The sequence below is a fragment of the Nyctereutes procyonoides genome, unplaced genomic scaffold, assembly GCF_905146905.1.
Source record: "Nyctereutes procyonoides isolate TBG_1078 unplaced genomic scaffold, NYPRO_anot_genome, whole genome shotgun sequence".
Lineage (NCBI taxonomy): Eukaryota > Metazoa > Chordata > Mammalia > Carnivora > Canidae > Nyctereutes > Nyctereutes procyonoides.
Window position 1 is genome coordinate 4800016 of NW_026575020.1, and position 25244 is coordinate 4825259.

At 47.1% G+C, this 25244-nt stretch overlaps 1 protein-coding gene across 11 annotated transcripts in view; it reads right to left on the reverse strand.

Moving 5' to 3' along the window:
• Window positions 1-1766: 1766 nt before the first annotated feature.
• The window catches only part of CDK12 (cyclin dependent kinase 12), a 79463-nt gene continuing 55985 nt past the window's right edge, over window positions 1767-25244 (reverse strand). For 2 of the 11 annotated variants that reach the window (XR_008663438.1, XR_008663429.1), the window contains 4 exons: window positions 19896-20004; window positions 15531-18614; window positions 7793-7980; window positions 1767-1901 (listed from right to left, as the gene is read on the reverse strand). The gene's annotated coding sequence lies outside the window, so the exon portion shown is untranslated. Of the gene's footprint in view, window positions 1902-7792; window positions 7981-15526; window positions 19389-19895; window positions 20005-25244 lie in introns of all 11 variants that reach the window. The other 9 variants (XR_008663436.1, XR_008663424.1, XR_008663432.1 and 6 more) reach the window with 8 other exon arrangements.

The window sequence follows — 25244 nt, forward strand, 5'->3', positions numbered from 1 at the left end:
AGGTACGAATGTCAATTTCACCATCCCCAACCCTGCTCCTTTGTGTTGAAGGTCCCTACCTCCATTTGCCCATGACAGCAACTGGTGGATTCCTTCTTGGTTCTGAGCTGAGGGATCCCAGCTCCTTATTGGCTTATATGACCATCTTGCATCAATTCCTCTGCCCTGGTAACTCCCTCATCCCCTAGTGTGTCCCATGCCTCGTCTGCATCTAGTGTCCAAATCAAGGGGAGAAGTGGGAGAAAGTAGGGTGATGTTACAGGAGTGGGAGTAGGAAGGGTGGATCAGATACTGCTCGATTTTGCCTGGGTCCCTCTGGAGCACTGCTGCTCATTTAAAATTCCGATTTAAAGCCGAGCGGCTCTTTAAATTTCCACATTAGCATGCCGCCCTGATGCCAGGCCAAGATGTTGGGATGGATTTGGCAGGAACGCCTCCAACAGCAGCAAGCAGCAGCATTTGCCAGCAATAAAACAACGCATGAATAAAAGAAGGCCAGCTTGGCAGCAGCAGCAGCCCAGGTAGCTGGGTGAGCCCAGTAGGGGCCCTCATATTTGGGGGCTCAGAGGCATGAAGGCTTGTGCAGGGGCACGGTGAGGGTAGGCCTCTGTAGCTGTCTTGCCCCCCTCACCCTCAATCTGTGCCTGCAGTGGAATCTGGGGTGAGGTCCCAGGCAGGATTGGGGGTTTTCCCTTGTGCCTGTCTCACCTCCCTCCCTCCAGGCTTATCTTCTTCAAGGAGACAGATGTTGCCTTTGATGAGGACATAGGAACTTGGCCCAGAGCCTGAGTTGTCCTACTTCATTACGGGCCCAAAGAACAGGTGGGGTCAGAGAGAGCAACACTGCCTAGGGTGGCTTCCAGATCCGTGAGTGCTGAGTACTTGGGTGCTAAGGTGCACTCTCAGGACAAGGAGGCTGGGTTAGAAGACATTGTGAGGACTGGGTATTGATGCTGTGCTGGGCTGGAAAGATGCTCTGGGATGGGCAGTTGGCTAGAATGGGAAATGGTCAGGGAGAGTAAGGGGCTGCCAAGCCTGGTCTAACATTAACTTCCTGCAGGTTTAGGTATTGTTTCAGGTCAGATGACAAGGGCAGCAAAGAAGTCAGATAAAGCCCCTGGGCTGAATGCTGGGCACCTCCCAGAGGTCATTTTGTCCACTCTCTGCTTCCCAGGGTCTAGAGAGTATAGCTCCAAAGGATGTGAGGCTGCAGGCTCCTGGGTTCCTCTGCTTCAATCACCTGGCTGAGGCTCATCAACATCACGCCAGACATTTCAAGGAACAAGCAGATGTCTTGTTTGTCTTGCTCTCACCATGTATCCCTCCCACTTGGTCAAACAATCTCTTTCCCTGAAGTCCAGGGGAAGAGGACAGAAGCAAACAGAGGAGTGGTAACAGATGGTCTCTGTAGTCTCAGCTAAGGCAGAAAAGAGGAGTTTCCTGCAGAGCACCCTTTCCTAATAGAACTCCTCTCCTCCAGCTCACTAGTGATTGCAGGCCCCAAATGGAGAGAAGTTATTGGGACTTTGAATTCTCTCCACGCCTGGAGGAGCTGGAGAGCATATATGCAGTTCCAGGTGCTGGAAAGGCAAGGCCCCATATCCTGGAACTTAGTTTACTCCTGTCCTGATGTTTTTATTTCTTCCCCAAGGAGAATGAGATGGCTGACTTCCCAGGCACCCTGTTTTTTCTCTGGTCCACACATCAAGGGTAGGCCAGCTCTAGGGTGAGGAAGTGGCTAAGAAGCTGAGTTTAGGCCAGAGTGATGTCCTTTCATCATTTATTTATTCATTCAAGAAATATTTACCAAATAGCTGTTTTATGTGAGGCACTGTGCTGGGCACTGGAGCCCATTGGTGAGTATCAACAGACGTGGTCAATGTCCTCATGGAACCTTCCATCTGGTGGGGGAAACAGGATTATTATTCAAATGACTGCACAAATAAGTAACATCACTGTGCTAAATGCTCTGAAAGAAGAATATATAGTACCATGAAAGTGTATAATCGGGGGACTTGGCTGAGTCCAAGGAGTTGAGGATAAGCTTGCAGAGGAGACAGAGAAAGAGCAGCCAGAGTGGTAGGAGAACTGGCAGTGAAATCACAGAATCAAAGAAGTTGGTCAACTGTGCTGAGAGATGCTGAGAGCTCATGAGACACCTATTCACCCTAACTCTTCACCTGCTAGTTGTGAGTACAGGTATGAAAAGGCTCTGGCATTGTGCCTGGCTCACAGTTGGTGCTCTGTAATATTAGCTCCCTCCATCCCCCCTCAAGCTGAGCCTCCCTCTAGGGACCCCAGATTTCTGGAACAAAGGAGCTGCCTAGTCTCGGCGTCCTCTGTCAATTCAGGCCCCAAGTTCCAGCCATCCAGTCCTCAGTGAGGGATTCTGGGCTGCTCCCTGCCTCTCCACATTGGTGCCTTCACATGGAGCCCTACCATTCCCTATGTCCTCCTTTGCATTGTTCTTCCATGAAGAGGGGCTGGGGTCTAGGTGTCAGAGAAAGATGTCATTCTGGCTCTGCTTCTGGGCTGAGTCTGAGAAGGTAAGGGTGTTGGAATCCTCAGCAGCTCCTAAAGCTGCCCGGGGTGAATCTGAGTGTCTTAGGTAGGGAGCGGGAGTACTGGGGAGATGGGAAGGGGGGCTACCCACCCAAGGCGGCGTAGAGCCCAGAGCCTTTTCCATCGCAGACACCCCATCTGTCTCCCACAGAAGGCTCGGGTTGGAGGAGGTGCCGAAAAGGGGGGTATGGAGGGTGAAACTGTACAGTCTGTGATCTAGCATGACGACAGTGAAGGTGCTGCTGACTGGGAGGGTCAGGGTGGGGTGTTGGCTGGGAGAACTAGAGGTCAGAAGCTGGGACTGGAGGTAGGGAAGATGACAGGAATACTCTGTGCTACTTTCTCTATAAAGCCCTGTGTTTGATTTTGATTTATAGCTTCTCACCCGACTGGCCACAGGGCAAAGACTCACACCCCTCTGGCCAACAAACTACTGGTGTTCCTAAGCCAAGGCCAGGGCTGGATTCATGATGCCTCCCCCTCCCAGCAGTCAGACCTTTTCCAGACCTTACAATAATATTTATTTAAATCTGGCAGTTTCCAGAGTGTTTCCTTTCACATATCAGTTTATCTTTTTTTTTTTTTTTAAATTTTTTTTTTTTTTTATTTATTTATGATAGGCACACAGTGAGAGAGAGAGAGAGGCAGAGACATAGGCAGAGGGAGAAGCAGGCTCCATGCACCGGGATGCCTGATGTGGGATTCGATCCCGGGTCTCCAGGATCGCGCCCTGGGCCAAAGGCAGGCGCTAAACCGCTGCGCCACCCAGGGATCCCTCAGTTTATCTTTTTTAAAAAATTGTATTTACTTATTTATTTGAGAGAGACTGAGAGTGAGAGAGCACAAGCAGGGGGAGCGACAGAGGGAGAGGGAGAAGCAGGCTCTCCCTGAGCAGGGAACCCAATGTGGGGCTCAATCCCAGGACCCCAGACAGAGGGGAGACCCTAAGCCAAAGGTAGATGTTCAACTGACTGAGCCACCCAGGCACCCCTCCATATTGTTTTAATTGGTCCTACTGAAGTCTAGGGAGGTAAACATTATTCTTGATCTATAGGGGAAGCAACAAGGAGTTTATTTTGTTTTTATTCTTTTTTAGAAAGAGTACATATGTGCAAGCTGGATATGGGGAGTGGGGGGAGCAGCAGAGGGAGACAGAGAATCTTAAGCAGGTTCCATGCCTGGCTTGGAGGTGGGGCGATCTCAGGACCCTGAGATCATGACCTGAGCTGAAATCAAGAAGTGGATGCTTAACTGAGGCCACCCAGGCAACCCAACAAGGGGTTTAAGAGATTAAATGAATAACTTGGATCACAGGAGAGTAAGAAGAGGGGGCCTTAATCCATGTTTGTTTTTTTTTTTTTTTTTTTTTTTTTTTAAGAGAGACACACAGAGAGAGTGGCAGAGACACAGGCAGAGGGAGAAGCAGGCTCCACGCAGGGAGCCTAATGTGGGACTCAATCCCAGAACTCCAGGATCACACCCTGAGCCCAAGGCAGACACTCAACCTCTGAGCCACCCAGGCATCCCTAATCCATGTGTTCTGATATGCAGACACTAGGCTATCCTTAGGCCTTCCTTCCCCCTCATTTTTGCCCCCACTGCTGGGTCAGGTTGGGGTTTCCTAGTAGATAACTCAGAATTCTTTCCCTGTGATTGACAAACTTTGGGAGATAACCCAGGTCTAGTGGACACACACCTATGCAGCCCCCACTCCTGGAAACCCACATCCAGACACTAGGAAACTGGACATCCCCAGAAGGACGGGCCTCTCACATACAGAAATGAATGGTCAGGAAAAGCAGGCAAGGCAGGGAGTGGGGGGTGAAAACTGCCAGCCCAGTTAGTGGTTCTGTTAAGAGTCCACTCCAGGTCCTAAGTAGACCCTTGGGGATCCCTGTGGACATCCTTTTCCCACATTCCAAGTTCTAAGTACTTTCCCCCCCTCTGCCTATATTTAAGAGAATGTGATTCCACAGCTTCCCTACCTACTCCAGTCTTTTCTCCCACTCTTCCCTGTTTAGAAGTTCTTCCTCGGATGTAACTTTATTTCTTCAGGCTGCAGCTTAATCCTTCTAAAAGCCCTCTAAAACAGGTGCCAAGGGAACCTAAGACAGGACTTGGGTTATTAAATATAAATAGACAGGGGAGGGGAACTGAATATAGACAGATATTTTATCTCTCAGTCCCTGCAAGTTATTGGGAAGAAGGCACTAGTGGTTGCTAAGCAACAGGTCTCCATAGAGGACAAGGCACAGAGGAAAAAGCCTCTTTTGAATAGTGAGGTGAGAGGGTAGGAAAGGTGGGGGTCAAAAGGCTCTGGACTGGCAGGCAGGGCCTCAGGAATGATTGGTTTGTCTTCCAAGAACAGCACCATTCCCCCAGGCCTTAGGAAACTCCGCCTTTACAGCCTTCCCAATTGGTGGAAGGAGGAAGGCCTCAGGCACTCCTCCCTTCCTACTAGGAGGGAACCTGGTTTCCACAGAAACCCAGAAACAATCCTGGCCTTATTTTGCTTATGGCTTTTTTGTAACCCCCTCATGGAGCACCAACTATCATGGTCTCCTTTCTCTGACCCCCAACTTCTGATTTGAGGGGGAGGGCCCATAGAAAGATTAAGGGTGGGAGGGAATGCCATTGAGCTGGCCTCACTGGGCCCTGAAGTGACCCAATAAGACTCTAAAGAGGGAGTGACTTTTAGGGGAAAGGGCTTTCAAATGTCCTCTGACCTCTGCATCTCCTAAGGGGCTGCAAAAAGCACGGGCAAATAGTGGCATCAGATGCAAATTCTGTGTACAGGCTTGCTTTCTAAAGAGCAACTACAGGCTGGGTTTGAAGGTTAGGGGAGAATGAGGGGGCAGGGTCTTTTGTGCCTCTTGGCCACCCAGACCCCTATCTTCTTTGACCTGAAGTCCACTGTCGACAAGACCAGAGAATGGAGATATAGAACATTAACGTATGTCAAGTATAAGTGAGTGGCACCAAGGGGCATAATCTGTTTTTCTAATATGACCACAAGCAGAGTGTTAGGAGAATTAGGCCGACAGCTGCTGGTGCCCCCCCCTTCTACCCCCCCCCTCGCTCTCCCTCTCCCTTCCTCCTCGGCGTTTGCACACACCAATGGCAGCCAAGCCCTGCTCGAGATTTCTCTTAATCTTCCTCCGCCATCCTGCGCTCTTTCCGCAGGCGGTGCTGCGAAGCCGGCAGAGCCCCGCGTCACACCTTACTGCTCTCTGAGATTGCTCCACAGAGAGCTCAAGGAGATGGCAATTCGGCGCTGATGCCGGCTGGCAGCAGTTGGGAGAGGGGAAGGAGGAGAGGGAGGGAGGAGGGGAGGGGGGAAAAAGTTGGCACAGATACCAAGTTTTTCCCTAGAGAGACATGGTGGGGGGGTGGTGAGAGAAGAGAGAAAATGACACAGAGAAAAAGAAACAAGGAAAAAGGCAGAGAGAGAGAGAGATGATTAAAGTTCTCAGACATTCACATGTGGCATCTCTAGCCCACCTCAACTCATGACCCTCTAAAGATCACACCACCCAGCCGGAGTTCCCAGCCACCCACCAAACACAGGCATGCGTGCACACGCACACACACAGACATACACACAGTTCCAGCCAACCTGGAAGTCAAAGCGGCCCAGACATGTTGTGTGTATTCGTGCAAGAGTCTGTGTGTGTGTGTGTGTGTGTGTATACGCCTGTATGTTGTCTCTGTTTTGGATCGCAGTAGAATGCAGTATGTAAATGAGATGGTTATTACCGCAATGTTCATCAAGCTGAGCCGAGAAGACATTAATAGCCTGATGAATATGCATGTGAATTTGTTAATTAAGTTAATTATTCTGCTGAAAATGCATTCGTCTTCCAAGGACATTTTCCCAATGATTTTTACATGCTCTAGCCATTAGTCATGCTATATTTTATCAGGGAAATGAGTTTGCTTAAGTTGTAAAAAAAAAAAAAATGGAGCAAGAAGAGAAATAGAGAAAGAAAGGAAGAGGAAAAAAATGAAAGAGGAAAGAGGAAAATGTATTGGAGTTGAGAGTGGAAAGGCATCGGAGGCTGGCCTGAAGTTTGAGGCCCAGCTGGGCTTTTGAAGCCTGCCCTCGATTTTTATGGGTATCTCACTCTACAATTTTTTGCCCTTTTTTGATGACAAACTTTTTTTTTCCAGTGCCAAATTTCCAACACATTAATTAATTGTTGTAGCCAATTAACTGTAGTTGTGCAAATGAGTTTAGCACTAATTACCATGCAGTGCCTGTAATCACATAAAAAACTTGCTGAGAAAGAGAGAGAGAGGAGAAGAGAAGGAATGGGAAGGCAGTGGTGGTAGGAGAGAAGGGGGCCTGGAGTAGAGGGGCAGCCAAGGGAAGGAAATAAGCAGGAGTCCTGAGATTTCCTGGTTAGGAGCCATCTTGGCTTTGAGAAAAAGGAGCTGTCTCACAGCCACATTCAGGACCTCTGACAATCAGGAAATCTCACTGGGAGTAAGATTCAGTAAAGAGTGCTATCCCTTTGTCTAAGAACTTCCAGCCAAAAGACACAAGTTCAGAATGGAGATCTCTTGTTGTTTCAATGATAGAATGAGGTCCCTACAGATTCTGAAGGCCTCAGTGTTTATCCTCATGCCTGGAATTACTGGGCAAGGGTGGTGCATGTGACTGGGAGATGTGCTATTTCTGATGGGCCAGGGGATGGAGAAGAGTGATATGTGCTTACGGCCTGGTTCAAGAGCCATAAGTACATAGGGAAAATTGCTGAGTTCACAGCCACTGGGATAGGCCAATAGAGCAATGATAACATTAGCTATAAAAGAGCTAGTTCCAGCAGGAGGTGATAAGAAGCAGCCTTTGGCCAGACATAGCTCCCAGGAGAGGAGCCAAACCTTCTCTCCCACAAGTTGGCATCTCTACCACCCATCATGTCTGGGCCAACTCTAGGTTTCCACCTGTCAGCTTCGACCAGTGCCCATAGGCTGAAGGACAGACCAAATGATTTCTCCAGCTCCTTCTGATTTTGTTGTCCATGACTTCAGTTGTAGGTAAAGAACAGTTGTAAAGCGAGGACTAAGCGCCAGACTGGCAGTTTTCTTCCACGCTGATTGCCCCCTTTACCACATCCCAGACACTGAACCTGCCCAAAGTGTGTGTCTGTGTATGTACATGCGCATATGCACAAATAACCTGTAGGTCCCACCCCCAACACCAAACAAATGCTATAATTACCCTTACCCCTCCAGAATAGAGTTCACTTATCATGGCCTGTTTCCTCAGACCTTATCAGAGACACATTCAGCTTCCATGGAGGACCTTAGCCATGCATCCTCTCATAGACACCCAAAGGCTTCCTTTCTGATTGCAGGTTCCAGGTCTGTGGGCAGATTGCTGGTCGGCTCTATCCACTTCATCCTTGTTCTTCCCTGGCAAAGGGGAAACAATTTCAAAGGCACATGCCATATTGCTCCTTGCTCTATGACACTGCTGCTCTTCTAACCTATGAACCAAAGTTAGCTATGAAGACCTGAACTGACCCATGCTGCTCCAATGTTCTCTTGCTTCCAACATAGCTCTTTTGGTTCTGCCCACACCCTATTCCCAGCAACATTAGTCAAGGTCTGAGAAAGCCTGGTGCAGTAGAAAGAGCCCTATTACCTTGGGTTCCAGGCTCTTCTTTGCCATTTAACATGTGATCATTGGAAAATCATTTACTGGGAGCCTCAATTTTCCTCATCTATGAAATGAAAATAATAATAGTGCCATGCCTGAGGGGCTAAAGAAGCTTAATAATTGTGAGTATAAAAGAGTCAGCACACCAAGTAAAATGAGCTACTTCATTAATTGTAGTGAGTACAAAGTGAGAGTACAAAGTGTCCTTTAACAGGTGAATGGTTAAACAAACTGTGGTCCATGGTATGCCACGGAATAAACAAAAGGAACAAACTAGGATACATACAAAATCCTTGGATGGATCTCTAGGGAATTATGCTGAGCAAAAGAAGCCAATCCTAAAAACTTACATAATATATGGCTCCATTTTTGAAATGACAACATTTCAGAAGTGGAGGACATAGGTGGTTATTAAGGGGTAAGGAGGGTGTGAGGTAGGTGTGATTATAAAAGGACACATGAGGAATCCTTATGGTGTTGGAACTGCTCAGTGCCTTGACTCTAGTGGTAGATATACAAATTTACAAAGGCAATAAAATTGCATAGAACACACACACACATGAACAAATAAAATGGGGAAATGGGAATAAGACTATATTGGTGGACTATATCAATGTCAACATTCTGGTTGTGGTATTATAGTTCTGCAAAATATTAGCATTGGATAAAAGTAGAAAAATGTACAAGGGATCTCTGTATCATTTCTTTTTTTTTTTAATTTTATTTATTTATTCATGAGAGACACACAGAGAGAGACAGAGGCAGAGATACAGGCAGAGGGAGAAGCAGGCTCCACGCAGGAAGCCCAATGTGGGACTCCGGGATCACGCCATGAGCCAAAGGCGGTGCTAAACCCTGAGCCACCCAGGCTGCCCTAGACTGTTCTATTTAGCCAAAGGGAGATGCTCAACCGCTGAGGCACCCAGGCATCCCTTTGTATCATTTCTTAAAACTGCATGTGAATCTACGATTATCTCAATTTAAAAAAGCTATGCTTGATTAATAATGTCTCTGTTGGGTCTAGGAGAGAAAGGAGCTGCCCTTGTGTTTCCATTGAAGAATTCTAAAGAGGATGACTTAAAAAAACATTATTCTCATTAGGGTATATCAGTAAAATGACCATAACCCAGGGAAGAACGGACATTGTATCTGTTGACCTAATAAATCTACTTTTTAAAATTTACTAGAAAAATTGAGTAAAGTTTATAATGTGTTAGAATGTTCATTGTGGTATTATTTACAACAGTAAAATATTTAAATGATTAAAAATAGGGGATGAGCTTTGTAAGTCATAACATATTTAGGTGATGAAATACTTTATAGACTTCAAACATCCTTAAAAAAAAAATCTGGCACAAGGTAGGCACTCAAAAAATGGTAGTTCTTTTCACTTTACTGGAATATGCTGGGTATTAAAAGAGCTAATGTAAAGTGCCTGGCAATTGTTAGACATTGGTATCCTAATGGCTATCTCTCACAGCTCCATCTTAGATGATGAAGCTATACTTCCAGGCAGAACACTGTCTAATGTGCTACTGGCTTGAGGCATGGGAATGGCAGAGTCTGAGTCAAGGGATTGGTACTTCCTTTCCCGGAGACTGCCACCCCTTGCTCTCATCATGAAGACAATCATAGACATTCTTCCTAGCATACATACATTCACATATTTGGCCTATAACTTCAGAGGATTCATGGAGTCTATGAAGCAATGTCAGCCCTGGTGACTCCATAAAAGTAACAGACTATTATATCAAGCACTGAGCACCTACTGAGTATCAGGCAGTGTTCTAGGTGCTTTACACACATTACTTCACTAAATGCTCTCCACAACCTTAAGAGGTTGTTAATCTGAATTTTACAGATAAGGAAACTAGGGGTCAGAAAGGTTAAGTGACTTACTAAGGTAGCATAGTTGGCTAATGGTAGTGCTGATGCTGGAACCCAAGGCTTCCTGCCTCCCAAACTTGTGATCTAACCATCACATACTACATTTAGAAGGGCCATGAAGGGGTGCACTCTCAGAGCTAGCGTAGAAATTGCACTGAGGCCCACACCTGGAGAAGCCACAGAAAAGTAATGCTATTTTTTCAATTCTGCCTGGGTAGGCACAGACAAACCCATCCCAGGCAGAAAGAAAGTTTCTGAAATTGGCCCATTCTTAAGTTTTATATCCCATGAATAAGTTTTTCCATATGTCTATCTTCTTTTTTGCTAAAATCTGACCTCTTCAATTTCTCTTGTTTTCAGTGGGGACAGTGAATATATGACAGGGTACTCTTCCAAGGCCCTAGGCTGGGAGGGGTTGGAGGAGCTTCTCTTTTCCCAGTTCTGTTGAGGCCATGACTAAGATGTTTCAGTCTCCTTGGTCTCTTGGATTTGTCCAAGGTATCAAACCAAAAGATAAGCAGGAGAAAATTGGGCCAGGAAGAAGAGCATAAAGGAGTAGCCTAACCAGACCAAGGAGACCAGGTTAGAGAAAGGTCCGGGAGTCTCTGGGGACCCTAGTGCTGGGCTTGGGGTAAAGTTAGGGTGGGCAGTTTTTCCCATTAGACTCAGCAGCCAGTTTCATGTTTAACATTCACCTAGTTGGGGAGATCTGGCCAGCATCCCTAATGCCAGAGTCTCTTGTTAGTCTTGACATGACATCTCTGCAGAAAGGAGGGGGCTGGGAGCTCTGTCACTCCACACTTATTCCTGTTTCAATACTACCTCACTTTACTTCCTCAGGACCAGGCAGCCCAACTGGGGGGCTTAGAGACGCCCAGGGAAGAGAATCATCTTGTGAGGAGGATGCTGGGATTTCAAGGCTGGATCCAAAGCTGTTTTCTCTCAACATGAGAGTCAGGAGGGCAACCGGAGCCTGAGTCTGGACACAATGACTGGGGAAGGGAGGGTCCTCCCTCCTACTTCCCTCTGCACGCCATTCTACCTTGCTGGGGCCCAAGCATGCCCACTGCTCTCTTTGGCTTCCCTCACCCCACCTACCCTATGGACAGGAGAGGGTTAAAGGCATAGTATGGGCAAGCTATAAATTTCCCATCAGTGTGGGGAGAGTAGGACTGTTGGCAGGGAGGGGGTTGGGCTGGGGGGGAGGGGGAGCTGGGAAAAAGCCAGGAGGTTGTCTCTAGGTAACAATAAACACTGCAAGCAAGGAGCAGCTGTTACACTTACTCTCTCTGCATCACAATGCTGAAATAACACTAATAAACCAGTGTGCCCAATGCACAGGCATACACACATTTAGGGCCAGGCCCCACTGTATACCCTTAGAGCTGCCCTCTGCCTCAGGTCAGGGCCCTTGCTGTCAGTGGACATACTAGTCTTGGCCTGGCTATCCTTGTGGGGAGGATGAACACTAAAGAGTCAGTCTCAGAATCAGAGTGGCATTCTCAGAGTCGGGGGGGGGGGGGTGGTGGCAGAGGCTGGGGATTTTGGGTTCAGTCTCTGATGGCATTTACTGGTGCAAAGAGTTCAAATGGGGGACCTTTTGGTTGGGAGTTGGGAGTAGAGGAAGAGAGTGGGAGAGAGAAAAGTATAAGGAACAGAAAACTACTTACCATACCTTCTCAAGCTAGAGGGGATGAGGTGGCCAGGAATGGGGCTAGCTGGAGTGAAGTAGAAGAAAAGGGAGCCCAAGAAGAAAGTTTGAGAAAGAGGAGGAGCATGTGTTATTGAGGAGTGATTCTAATCTCTCTCCTGGGTCTAAACTCCCCACACCTGCCTACACCCACCTGGTGCACCCAGGCTCCCCCTCACAGCACCATTTTTATACCAGAGCTAGGTGATGTGTTGGTTCAGTTCAGGACTGAGCTTTATTATGGGTATTCCAGCAGGGGGCCCTAAAATCCCAATGCTGCCAGGGAGAGCTGCAGGAGTAGAAATGGTCTTATCTTCCTACAGGAAAAGTGAAGAGTGAAAAGTGGCTGGTCTATCACTTTCTCCAGACCCCAGCTGGATCTCCAGAAGCAGCCCAGCAGAGTGCACTCCCTGCCCAGTCCGCCCCCCCAACCTGGACAGCAGAGCTGCCAGCAACAAAATAGGCAAATGAAGGGCTCTGTCAGAGAACTCTCCTCCTCTTAGCCCATCCTTCACTGAGGTTAGAGGGAGAGTACTATTATCTGGATACACTAGTATCAAAGATCCCTGTTTCCTTTTGCTGAAACAAGGAGGACTGTGGGTGTCAGACACTGGGACTGCGGTCAGAGGCATGAATGGTTCTCTTGGTCCACCTTCTGGCCCTTTTCTGCTGATGTGATCTCAAACACAATATCCTATCATCCCAGATTCAGAAAGGATGGAGAAGATGCACACTGCCCATCTGGCTTGTACGGGAAGAGAGAATCAGTACCTTTGAAGATCTATGGTGTCTGTTTGCAGGGTAGAGAGTACTGAGACCAAGTGAAAATCCTTCCAGGGAGGAGTAGCTGTGTCTACCTGCACATGTGAATGCTCAGTTCCCTCTGGCAGCCAATGGATACAATAGGATACTACTGGCCTCTGCTATCCTTTCCTCAGTGGGAAGCCTCTTCCTGGGAATGTTCAACTTCTCCTAATCTCTTCTCTCCCATTTCCCTCTATTCTTTCATAGCTGAGCCTCTCTTTGCCCCACAGTCCAGATGAGAGACTCATCCACACAGTTCAGAGTGGGGGAAAATTGGGGCAAAAGAGAGCTCTAACAATCCAGGACCCCCTTCCTCTCTGTTGTTTTCATGAGTTGCCCCCATTGCTATGAGTCACCAGAACCTTGAGCTTAGCTGAGCTGCCAGCAGCCTTCTCCCTCTTTGACCTCTAGTGAGGCAAATATGCACCCAAAGCACCCAAACCCACCATCTTCCTACTCACAGGGCCATAGCTTCCTCTTTCATCCCTAGGAATCTGCAACACAGACACACTGAGATGAGTGAGCAAAGAGAGTGTGAGAGACCCCAGCATGTGCTCTGTGCCAGAGCAGAGAGCCGGCTGCCTGAACGGCAGAGCAGGATTGCCAGCCAGGAGAGCTGGCACACTTGGGCACACAGTCTTGTCAGCATGTGAGAGGGGGCTCTGGAGAGGATGGGATAAAGAGGCTGTTTCAAGAGCAGGCATCTCCTGGCTCCCTCTCTGGTCACTGTTTCTTCTCCTCCTTGGCCTCATTTCCTAGGTGGTGTTAGATATCATAGCACTGCCACCTCTGAGATGCCTTTCTTCCCTTCCTCCGTGGTGGCTTTGGAAACTAGAGAGGGGATATGTATAACAACCTTCGAGGTGTCAGGTGGGAGGTTCAGACATCCAAATCTCTTCCCAACCAATGGGACACACAGAGGGAGAAGGAGGAAAGGAAGAATCCCATCAGAGTGAAAGCTAAACCCTAGGCCAATGCTGAGCTCCTTTTTCTCCAAAGGGCAGGGCATCCTGGGTGCTGCTACCTCTGCCTCCCACTTACTTCAAGTCTGTTCCTCTTTCCCAGCAAAGGCTCAGCATTCCTTCTGGCCTCCAGGCTCCAGGCTCTGACTCCAGGGCTGTAGAGCTTGCCTAAATCTTGGGAGTGTGAGGCAGGGCTGGTGGGGACTGCTTGGAGGGAAGCCCCATTCCTTAGAGAAACATTCAGAATATAGACTGAATGCTTTATGGGCCTTTTGGACACTCCAGTATGCCACCAATGTTGGAGCAGGAGTGGACAAGGGGTGAGAAAGGGCCTACTAAAAGCCTGACACTTTCTCCCCTCCTTCTTTCCTGTTCATCTCCACTGCTCTGTGTTTCAAAGGAGAAACAGCAGCTCTGTAAACAGGAGCCTCTGATAAATCCTGTGAATAATACTATGAACGGCCTACTATAGGTTAGGCAGCCAGTCCCACAGATGGGACTACAGACCTCAGCTCCCAAATATCCCCTCTGTCTTCTCCCACTTTTTAGGCTCCTCCCTGACTTTCCTGGACAAGAGAAGCAAGAGAATCTTCCTTTTCAATTCCCTGGCATAGTTCTCCTACCAGTTTCCACTACTATCGGCCCTTCGAAGTGAAGGAAGAGCTAGATGGGTTCTTTTTAGACTGTCTGGGGGTGTGGGGGATGTGAGGGGTCCTTCTAATAGGTATTATTTGTAGAGAAAGCAAGGAAATGACCCTGAAGGTCTAAAGATAAAGCAGGGTGAATCTAGGCCACTTAAAGAGGCATATCCTGCTCTTCCTCAGGGACTTTGGGGATATAAAATGGGATACTAAGAGAGAAGACAATTTTGGGAGTCGGGGGAAGGTGTCGGGGGCTTGGAGAATGTGATGAAGTTTCTATCCACACTGCTTTCCAAGCTCTGTGTCCATCTTTGCCCTGACTTCAACTTAGTCTCATGAAGCACAGAACAAAGAATCTTGAATTTTTTAAGGGAGGAAGAAGATGCCAGGAAATGCCATCTTTGGCAACCTGGTGGGAAAGTCCCTTTCTCCTTCATTCTTTCCCTCCTTAACTCTAGTGTCTGAATAGCAAAGGAAGGCGGGAGTGGGGATGTGGATGGCTGGAAACATGCCCTCCTCTCCACTGTGCACCAACATCACATGAAGCCAGATAGGGCTTGAGTAAGTGTTCTAGGGTCATCACACCGCATGAATACACGGGCATTTCTGACTTGGCCTTCAGAGCCTTGAGTTTTAACCCTGTCTCTGTTTTAGGCCTAGACATGGGATAAGAGGTATAAGACCACTCCTCCCTACATTTTTGGGCATAATTTTCTCTAGCAATTTATACTATGACCGGGAAACTTGTGATAATATCTTTAAAAAAGCTCAATATTGGGATCCCTGGGTGGCGCAGCGGTTTGGCGCCTGCCTTTGGCCCAGGGCGCGATCCTAGAGACCCGGGATCGAATCCCACATCGGGCTTCCGGTGCATGGAGCCTGCTTCTCCCTTTGCCTGTGTTGTGTCTTTGCCTCTCTCTCTCTCTCTCTGTGACTATCATAAATAAACAAAAAATTAAAAAAAAAAAAGCTCAATATTTAGTCACCTTTGGGAGATTTATTTCTTGGTTCAGGAACTGGAGTAGTTGGTACATTGAATTATCTGTGGACTTTACAGAGTATAGCAAAGTCTCCATGAGAGTTGGGGACCTCTGGGGATCTGTTGGCTTGGAAGCAGGGAAATGTATGCAATGACCTCTGGAACTAGCTATATGAGGGAAACAGTCCTCAAATAATGCACCTGCCTGACTCCCCTCAGTTGCTTCTAAGACTTGGAGGCCAGAGAAATGAGAGTCCAATAATAATCCTGCCAATCCTCTTCCCTCGACTTTCCTCCCCACACCCTGTATACCTACCAATCAACCAACCAACCTACCTACCTACCATCCTTTCCTTGGGTTCCCAGGAAGTCTCCAAAGCCAGGAACACAAAGCAATTCCAGGACAGGACTCAACTGATTTTTCCTCTCTGGGTTTCCATTTCCACATCTGTAAAGTGAAGATTCAGTAAGATGAACTCCAAGTTTTCTCCTTTACAGCAGTAAGGTTCTATGATTCACATCCCAAAATCATCAGTCCTCACATGTATGCTGCTTTGCATGTAAGTAAGCTCCAGGGCACTTCTCTTACGTCTAAACATTCAGAAATATCTTTAAACTCTGCCTTCCTCTTTCCTCATACACCGTCTCAGGTTCTATGGTCCCTAGCTCTTGCTCCCTCTCTTCAAGGACCTCAAAACTCTGTCCCACTTTCATTTCAGTTTTACATCTCACTGGACAAGCCCAGCTGGACAAAATCCTAGGAGCAAGAAAATTGCCTTACCTAATATCCTGGCTGCAATTTTGGGCCTCAAACCCAAGTCAATTGGTACAGTTCTTCCTTTTTTAGAGGTCCTGGCAGTTGGGGGGAAATCCTGGCAATTCTCCCCAGCACCTCCCCTCCTCCTCTACCTCACTATTCCCCATGCCAGAGAGCAAAGTGGCCAGTGATTGATGGGCCTGGGTTCCCAGTAACCGCACCCAGTGGCCCAATCCTCCTCCCTAACCCAATCCCTCCCCTGTCCCTATTCAGAGATCAGATTGTCTCATGTTGGTCCCTAAGGTCCCATTAATTAAAAATACATCCAATTAAATGGCAGGTGAAAACGTGCTATTGGAGCTCTCCACCCCCTGCCCCAGCTTGGTCTCCCCCCCTCCTTTTAAGGCTCAGCTGTGCTTTGAGCTGAGAAAAAAAAGAGAGAGAGAGAGAGAGAGAGAGAGAGAGAGAGAGAGAGAGAGAGGAAGAAAGAGGGAGAGAGAAGAGGAAGACATAGGGGTGGGAGGATGAAGGGGGGTGTTATTTGAACCTCTGCCAGAGTAGCATGTGCCAGCCTGGGAGGGTGGCACTGTGCCCTGGTGTCTAATTTCTGGAGGTGTGAGTAGGTTCAGTCAGCTGGGTATGAACCTCCATTTCCCTTAAAGGGGCAGAAGGAAGTCAAAGGGTGTGGCTAGCTGTGCTGCCCTCCTTCTGGGCTTGGTGAGTGAAAGGTAAAAGTATAAATGGTAGAGGGTGTGATGTTCAGAGGTTGCAAGAGTCTAAGGCCTCCATTCTTGGCATATCTCTGCTCCTTCCCAGACTGCAAAGAAGGTAATGAGAAGCCGGCTGGGACCCAGGTGGCAGGGCATGGCGATGCTCCCAAGCTAGGCTGTGCCTACCCCTACCCATAGGAAAGCTGAGAAAAATAACAGAGGGAGGGAAGAACAGAGCCATAATTTGGGTGGGAGCAGATGGGTCAGATGGGATAAAATATACAAGGATGGATGTTTGTATGGGCACCACAACACCCAGCACCTTATAGGTAAGAGGGTCCAGAGGGACTTGTCCTATTTGCCCTTTCTCTAGGCAAAAAGAAGCAGCAGTAGTGTGAAGTCCCCTCAACCAGGTCGCCTGGCAGGCTGTGAGCAGGGTGTCTCCCCTGACAAGCACTGATCATTCATTCTTCTCCACACTTATGGTGTCCCCAGCATTTTGTCAGGTAAGGCATCTGCTTCACCCTCTGCCCCTCAGAAAGCCCTCTGGCCCCAAGCAATGCAAAGCTAATGGCCACTGAGAGCTGTTGGGAGAGAAGCAAGAAAAGAAGGGGTGTCTGAAGGTGGTACTCAGAATCTAGGCACCAGTGGGGGTGTCTGTAGACCCAGGGCCCCCGCCTGGCCTCCTTGGCAGCCTCAGTACCTCCTCACTTCACTTTAACGCTAATTGGAGATTTTAATCTGCGCTGCTGCTCTGCTCGGGGTGCTGGGGGGAGCGCCAGCTGTGCAGTAATTCCAGCAGCACCGACTGTTTAATCAAGCTGTCCTCCTGGGGAGGGGCCCTCGGGCATGGGGGTAGGAGGGAGGAGGAGAACCTCTGCCATCTCCCTTAGTCTGTTCAGCCTGGAAGGGCTTCATGGAAACTGAGGATCAATTGTGGGATATCTCACCCTCATAAGGGCCCCATGGCCACTTGGATCCTTGGCAGAACCAGTACACCATATGGGGTCAGTTTGAAGCTCAAGGGCCAAAGCATCCCCCCTCCCTATCCAGCTTCGTGACACCTTTTTTTGGGTGTCCCCCTGCCATGCAAGCTGCAAACATCCATTGGACCATCTTGAGTTTGGCAGGTCTATGCTGGCGGAGGTGGTAGGGGCACAGAAAGCTGAGCTTCTTTACTTTCCTCTTCCCAACACTCTATCGCTAACAAAGATACTTCTCTTAGGACTGTGAGATTTTTTTCTCTGAAACCCACAGGAACCCCTACTCTCTAGACTAGAAAGTGATTGTTTAAGAGGCAGGGAGACAATGGGGGTAGGAGGGAAGGGCAGCTGAAACCTGCTACACCCTGAGGGAGAAAAGCACCTATGCAAGATGTGTGGTGTCTAGCGCTGGGGGCTTCCTGAATTCAGATGGAAACATATGGAGGTGTCAGGCCACTAGGGTGGAGTGTTCAGGGTATCAGGCCATTTTTAAGGAAGAGCAAGTGGTACTAATTATTCTTTTGACTTCTTGGGGCCTGGCTCCCAGATTCTCTCAGATTGTTTCTGATCCCTGTCTGGAGGAAAGGGTGCCTGCCTCTGCCACCCAAACTCTGCCTAAGGGGCAGGAGTTTTAATTGGTCAGCAGCACCCTCGTGTGGCAGAAACCAAGACTGCAGCTGCCCAAGTGGCCCAGCAGCTTTGAGAGATCAGACATCCAGGCTGATATCCAGATGGACAGAATTATAAATGTTGATGATCTTTGAGTCATCAAGGTACCCATGCATACTTACTGTTTGACCACTTCCAGGGATATTTCCTGCTTCTTTATTCTTTCATCCACTGCATCCTAATTCCAACTCAAGATATGTGTCAATCAGGAAGGGAGAACCTGACCCAGAGTTGGCACTTACCATGGCTGATGTTTGTGCTGTCTGGCTTACAGGGGTGAGAGAGGAGCTGCTGAGAGAGAAGGCCTAAGAGCAAAAGGTAAGTTGATGTCACACAATGGCAGGAGAGGCTCTGGCACCTCTGCCAACTTTACAGGTGCCAGTCAAGAGCTGCCACCTGAACTATGCCACCTGAACTACAGACACTGTCACCTGGTGGTGGGTTTCTGCTATACAGCAATCCATTCTTACTCCCTGGGGAGGTCTAGGAATGAATAAGGACAGATTCTCAGAGCCTTGAGATCCTTGTCCTTGGGAGTAGACACCAGAGAAACACACCTTTCCCTCAAAAGACCCAGGTATTTTCCAAGGATGCCAGGCCACTGGGCAAAATGCACATCTATGGCTTTAGACTTCCAGCCCCAAGAGAAGTGCTTGTTGCCTATTGTTGGACCCCTATACTCCAGGGTGAAGTGTCTGTTTACTGATCCCTATTTCCTCATCTACCAAAAGAGGAAAATGGTTCTGAACTATAGAAAAGGGGTGGATATTTAATATCAGCAAGGTCCTGCTAAAGATTAAAACTGGAAGTTGCAGGCAGAGAGCTGAGTCATTAAGGCTTCCCCTTGTTGGAGATATTAAATAACAGAGAGAAATACTTCCAGAGAGAAATATGACCCTGTTTGGGGTTGGTGGGTAGAGAGAAGAGCCTACCTGGCAGCAAGAAGGGTGGGGGTGGGCACTGGAAGCCCATGACCTGCCTGGTTCTGGGCAATGAGGATAGAGGGAAGCAGGCTTGTGGGCCTCTACTTCTGGTATCTTGCCCAATGTCTGGACAGGTGAGAAAGGGTTCCATCAACTCTGGAAAGGAGGTAGAAAAGCTGATGAGAAGTAGTAAGAAGGGAAAGCATGCTCAATCCCACTCAAAAGAAAAAGAGAGAAAACAGCTTCTTAGAGAAGACAGGGTTGTGTGTGTGTGTGTGTGTGTGTGTGTGTGTGTGTGTGTGTGTGGTGATGGTGGTGGTGGTGGTGGTGGTGGTGGTGGTGGTGGTGGTGGTGGTGTGTGAGTAGGACAAGTGCTGTAGAGAGGCTGAGAGTATCCCACCAAAGAGGAATATCCACTAGTGAAATGGGCCAAGAGGAAAGAAGAGGGATGAAATGACTTGTCAATGTTAATAAAGAGAGTCATCTACTCTAACTGGGGAAAAATTCTTCATGAGAAGGTAGGATACCATAATAGGGTCAAATGAAAAGCCAGGAAAACTCTTCTGGAGAGTAAGGAATAAGAAACTACCCTGAGTGGGCGTGGGGGTGAGAAATCCCTTACAAAAGCAGGCCTCAAACCCCTGACTGGCCTTAGGTTCCTACCTGGCTTTAAAGTCAATGAAAGACTGAACTTTTCAGGGCTCCAGATGCCAGGTGACTGATGGACTTCACCAAATTCCTCAAAGGCTATCCTTTCTTCTGCTGCTGCCACCTGTAAAGGAAAATGACAGGTTACATTAGACATGAGACAAGGGACTAGACATCAAAGAAAAATTTGGTCTTTCCCCAGGGAGTATGGCTTTAGTAGTTAACAGCGATGGTGATGGTCACCACTCTTCCAATACCCTCAAACATGAACTCACAAAGCCCAAAAGGATGAAGATGAACCTTATATGCTTCCAGAGAGAGTTATAACTGCTCTAAGATTCCTACCTCCTGGGAACCAGCTCCCAGTTCAATAAAGTAAAAACAGTGATTTCTATATTTAAGACGTAAATTAGGAATTCAACAGAACCAGAAACTGTGAAGCCCAGAATTATAAAGGGTGATGAAGGTTCAAGGTTAATGAAAAGTTAATGCAAGAAGGTGACTCAAGAGGAGACCAGCTAGTTTTAGATCAGATCATTGCCTTGTATTGGAGGCTGTCTTATGTAGGGAGGAATCATGTTCTCCCTATATTATGAATTGGGGTGTGATGGAGAAAATGTAAAGGTTATGTACTAGGATGTTTCTTTGTCATCAGCACAGAATGTTCATTTTGCAGACCTGCCGTTCCTCTGACCTAGACTCACAACTCTTATCTCTAAGCTGTTCAGGGGTACCTTTCTTCCTCTAAGATTTGATTCCAGTTTAGGGACTCTAGCATTTCCCTCTATGCACATCATTGGCTCTCAGACTCATATGCTCAGAAATTAAGCATTGGAAGGGACTATAGATACCTCAGAGAGGTCCAAAGAGGGGTAGGGTAGTCTCAGCACTAGAGTGAGAGGATTTCAGAACCTGCTGTGCAGGTCAGTTCAATGAGCACACTATTTAGGGCTTAGCTCACTGTGGAGCACACCACCTTCCTTCTGCCTTATCAAAGGAGAAAACCAACAACTCAAAACGTAATAAGGGAGAGTAAGGGGTTCCCCCCTCCAGGCCTGTTTCCCAGCAATCTCAGAGAATATCTCATTTCACTCCGAGTTCTATAATCCCTTTTCTCATTCAGGGAGCCCCTTAGCTTCCCAGCTGAGGTGTTTCTTCTTTCTCCTTTTTTTTTTTGGATTTTGCTTTTCTACAGCTGTATGGTAATGCAAAAGAGCCTGAGTTGAGATTTAGGGTAAATTCTTCACTGGGCCTCAGAGGGTTTTTTCCCCCTGCGTTCCAAACCTGAGAGCTGGTAGCAAAGTGCTCCTGGAACTTTGGGGGTAACTCCGGGCACATCAGGGTCTTTGGTGGTGCCTGCAGCTTGCTTTCCCAATGAACCGATCTCTCTGACTACATAAAAAGATTACACTTCGTACAATCTGTATGTCATAGAGAGATTAGTCTTTGAGGTAAAAACACAAAAAGCTCCTCAGTTTTTCTACTGTTTTTCAAATCCACCTTTACCCCTCAAAACCTCACAGCCCTACTGAGGAAGTTCAACACTCACAGGAGTTGGCAATCTTAAGGTTGGGGGAGCTCTATACTCAAGCAGGTTAAGATTCTGGCCTCTTGGATTCCAGTCTTGGCTGGCTGCCACCAACTCACTCACTATGAGATAGTGGGCAAGGCACTTCCGTTCCCCAAATCTGTTTCCCCTGCTCTGTACACTGGAAGAGTCAATTAGGTGATCTCTAAGCTCTCGCTGGCCACGATTCTACAAGGAGACAGTTCCTTTTATCAGGAAGTGAACATTCCTGCCCTTCACACCTTCTCTCTGGGCCACTGCAGAAAGAAGGTCCCCTAGAGAAGCCTGTCTTTCTCATACTGGCTTAACCAAAGGGACAAATGAGGGAGTCCCAGTAGGAGGTCTTCCTTTCAGTGCCAAACTCCTTCTCTCCTGAAGAGATGTTAAGAAGGTGATCTAACTCTAACCCTGAATATTTACAAAGTAGAGAAAACACAAGGCAGGTATGGGGCAGGAAAGAGGTGAAAAGCAAGCCCCCCCAACATACAACTCAGACTGTCTGAGCACACACTTGGCTTTGCCCTAGGGAGGACCATGTGTCAAATACAACTGTATGTGGATGGAATAAGAAAGCAAGGACATGTGTAAACACCCAGAGCATTGATATAAATGTCCAACCAGTGCAAACACACTCACTACTGTTCACTCCTACTTTAGGCCTATGCATGCCTTGTAAGACGCAAGGGTGTGTGGGGGCTACCAAATCCTAGTCTTGCCCCTCCCCAAAGTCAGAAAGGAAGAGATAGTGAGACAGGAGCTACTTGGCTTCCTATAAATTGTTTTGTCCTTCCTCACAGCTGCAATCAGAAGCTAAGGGCTCCCGCAGGCCTTGTTCTGATCTGCTGCAGGCGATGGAGGGTTTTTGAAACGGAGAGGACTTGGCTGCGGCCCCGTTTCAGCTGCCATTGGGGCTGGCTAATGGGCTCATTCGGGAAGACCCCCGCCTGCTGCACTAAAGAGTCCCCCGCGGACCCCCTCCCCAATCCCAACCCAATTAATAAATGGGGGCTCCCACTTTATGGCTCTGGGAGCAGGAACCAGAGATACAAATGACCCCCAGGGAGGGACAGAAAAAGGCCTTCCAAGAAACAAGCCAGAGAATTGTGCATCCACAGGCACATGCTGCCACAGGCTAGTCATATTCCATTTTCAAAGCATTAAAGGAGAAGAAACTGGCAAAAACTGTATTTTCTTTCCTAGATCCAGAGAGGAATAGCATTCTTGAAGTCTGTGAGAACACCCCAGCAATAATCTTTCATCTGGATTTCTCACCTGCAAAGGGCAGAGTGCAAATGACTGGGCACACACCACATACTTCACTATTTCCTAGGTGCACTGCCTCCAGCAATACTGACCCCACAATACTGAACAAAGACATATCCCATCAATTCGATAATCAAGTAAACACTTCCTACTTCTTAAAAACAAAGCAGATACCTCTTTCCAAGCTCTCATTACCATCAACAGCATAAATGTGTCCTGGGATCATCTCTCCTCTTACATCCAAACTATCATCTAGCCTTGCTAATTCCTATGGACCCCCTTCCTTTCTTCTCATTCTCTTTGTCCCATTCTAGTGCAGGCCCTCAGGGCCTCACATCTGGACAAGAACAAAAAATATCCTAGCAAGCTTTCTTGCTTCCTTGACCCAGTATGAGATCCTCAACATCATATTCGGTCCACCATGCTCTGCTTCCTGTTAATGCTTACTAAATCAAATCTGAACTCATTCAGGCCCACAAGGCTGCTCCTCTAACTTTAATATTTCTCTCGTTTACCACCCTGACTAGCCCATTCACAGCCTTCTGCACAAAACACACATAAAACTTAAGTTTTGGGGATCCCTGGGTGGCGCAGCGGTTTGGCGCCTGCCTTTGGCCCAGGGCCCGATCCTGGAGACCCGGGATTGAATCCCATATCGGGCTCCCGGTGCATGGAGCCTGCTTATCCCTCTGCCTGTGTCTCTGCCTCTCTCTCTCTCTCTCTCTGTGACTATCATAAATAAATAAATTAAAAAAATTTATAAAAAAAACAAAAAACTTAAGTTTTGTCTGAATACCTTCTCTTCTATTCCTCTATCTTCATTACCTCAAAGAATCTTTTCTGGTTAACTCTAACTTGATGAATTATTTCTTGGCTATGGCTATTTCTGTACCAGGTTACTATTTTATTTCAATAGCCTGCATTAATGTGCTGACTTACAAATGCTGATTCCTTACTTTCCACTCAAGTATAAGACTCATCTCCTAGATCCAGAAGCTTTTCTTTTCTTTTTTTTTTTTTTTTTAAGATTTTATTTACTTGAGATAGCAGATGGAGGGAGATACAGACCCCTGCTGAGCGGGGAGCCTGATATAAGTCTCCATCCCGGAACCCTGAGATCATGACCCAAGCTGAAGGCAGATGCTTACCCAACTGAGCCACCCAGGTGCCCTGATCCAGAAGCTTCTTTAAAAAGTGAGATCTTCCCTTAATCTTCCTCAGAAGTTGTCCTGTACCCAGGACGTGACTCGGCTAATAATATTACTGCTCCCCATTGAAGCAGCCCTCATAACACTTGGGATATCATATCAAACAACCATGAGGAATAAACTCTTATTCTCAATAGCAATGTTCAAGCTGCCACCTGCTCCTATCAACATTGAAATTGGCACTGAGTCTTTCCAAAATTATAAATTCTTTCATGACCCCAACGTGTTACAAAACAAAAACCCAAAAAACAAGCATGGTCACCGAAGGCATTTGTTTATCTCCTTGATTCTTAGTATACAAACACTATATTCTTTGAAGTTCCCTTAGGATGAGAAGCCCCATTTTGTTCCCTATTTCCAAGATTAACCTATATTCTCAGTCATGAGCTGATTTTCTAGAATGCAAATCAATCCCAGAGCCAACAGTAATCTTGTTCTCTACCAGCTCTGCCTCTAGCCTACCTTTGACCATCACATTTTTGGAAGGTCTCCAGCAATAGAGAAGTTATTCAGAGTCTCAACTATTTTTTTTTGAGTATTTTTTTTGAGTCTCAACTATTTAGCAAGTACTTCCTTAGATTAACCTCACTCTCAAACCCTGACTCTTCACTTCCTATAGTTTAGCCCTATGTGGTTAGACAGAAAAAAGTGATCTGCCACTTTATCGCCACCTATGTACTGCTCAGGATAACAAGAGGAATTTGCCTTTTACTCTTTCCATTCTTCAGCCTCCAGGTGCTTGGATCAAGATAATAAAATCAAAGCATTTAGCACAGTGCCTGACACATAGTAGATTCCCGACAACATTAGTTCCTATTCTCTCTCTCCTTCCTCGAAAAACCATAGGTTCTCAACCTTTCTGGGCCTATTTGTTTACTGGCTGAAGACAGCATTGAACTAGACAAACTAATGTCCTTTTCTAGTTCTAAGTCTGTGACTCTAATTCACTTTTTGTTTACTCTCCTACACACTGCCTTCACTTGGATCTAGAAACAAAGGAGAGAGGAATAACACTAGTTCCAATGCTAGTTGGCCTAAAATACACAAAACCACTTTCAGGAGTTTTAAAACTCCAAAAATACAAGTCACTTTTTTAACGTGATGCATCCATATCATCCCTTCCTTCCTTATTTCTGAATTATTCTCTTGAAATATGTAGATAGCAGTAGGAAGCAAAATTTCTGTGTATGCTACTTGCTTAATATAATCAATCAAGCTTTCCTAGTGAAAAAGTCTTCAAAGCCTCTCCCAACCTAAGAGTTCTAGGCCCATCCTCCAACCATAAAGGTAATACTACTATACTCAAGGGCAACTCTTTACTCACAG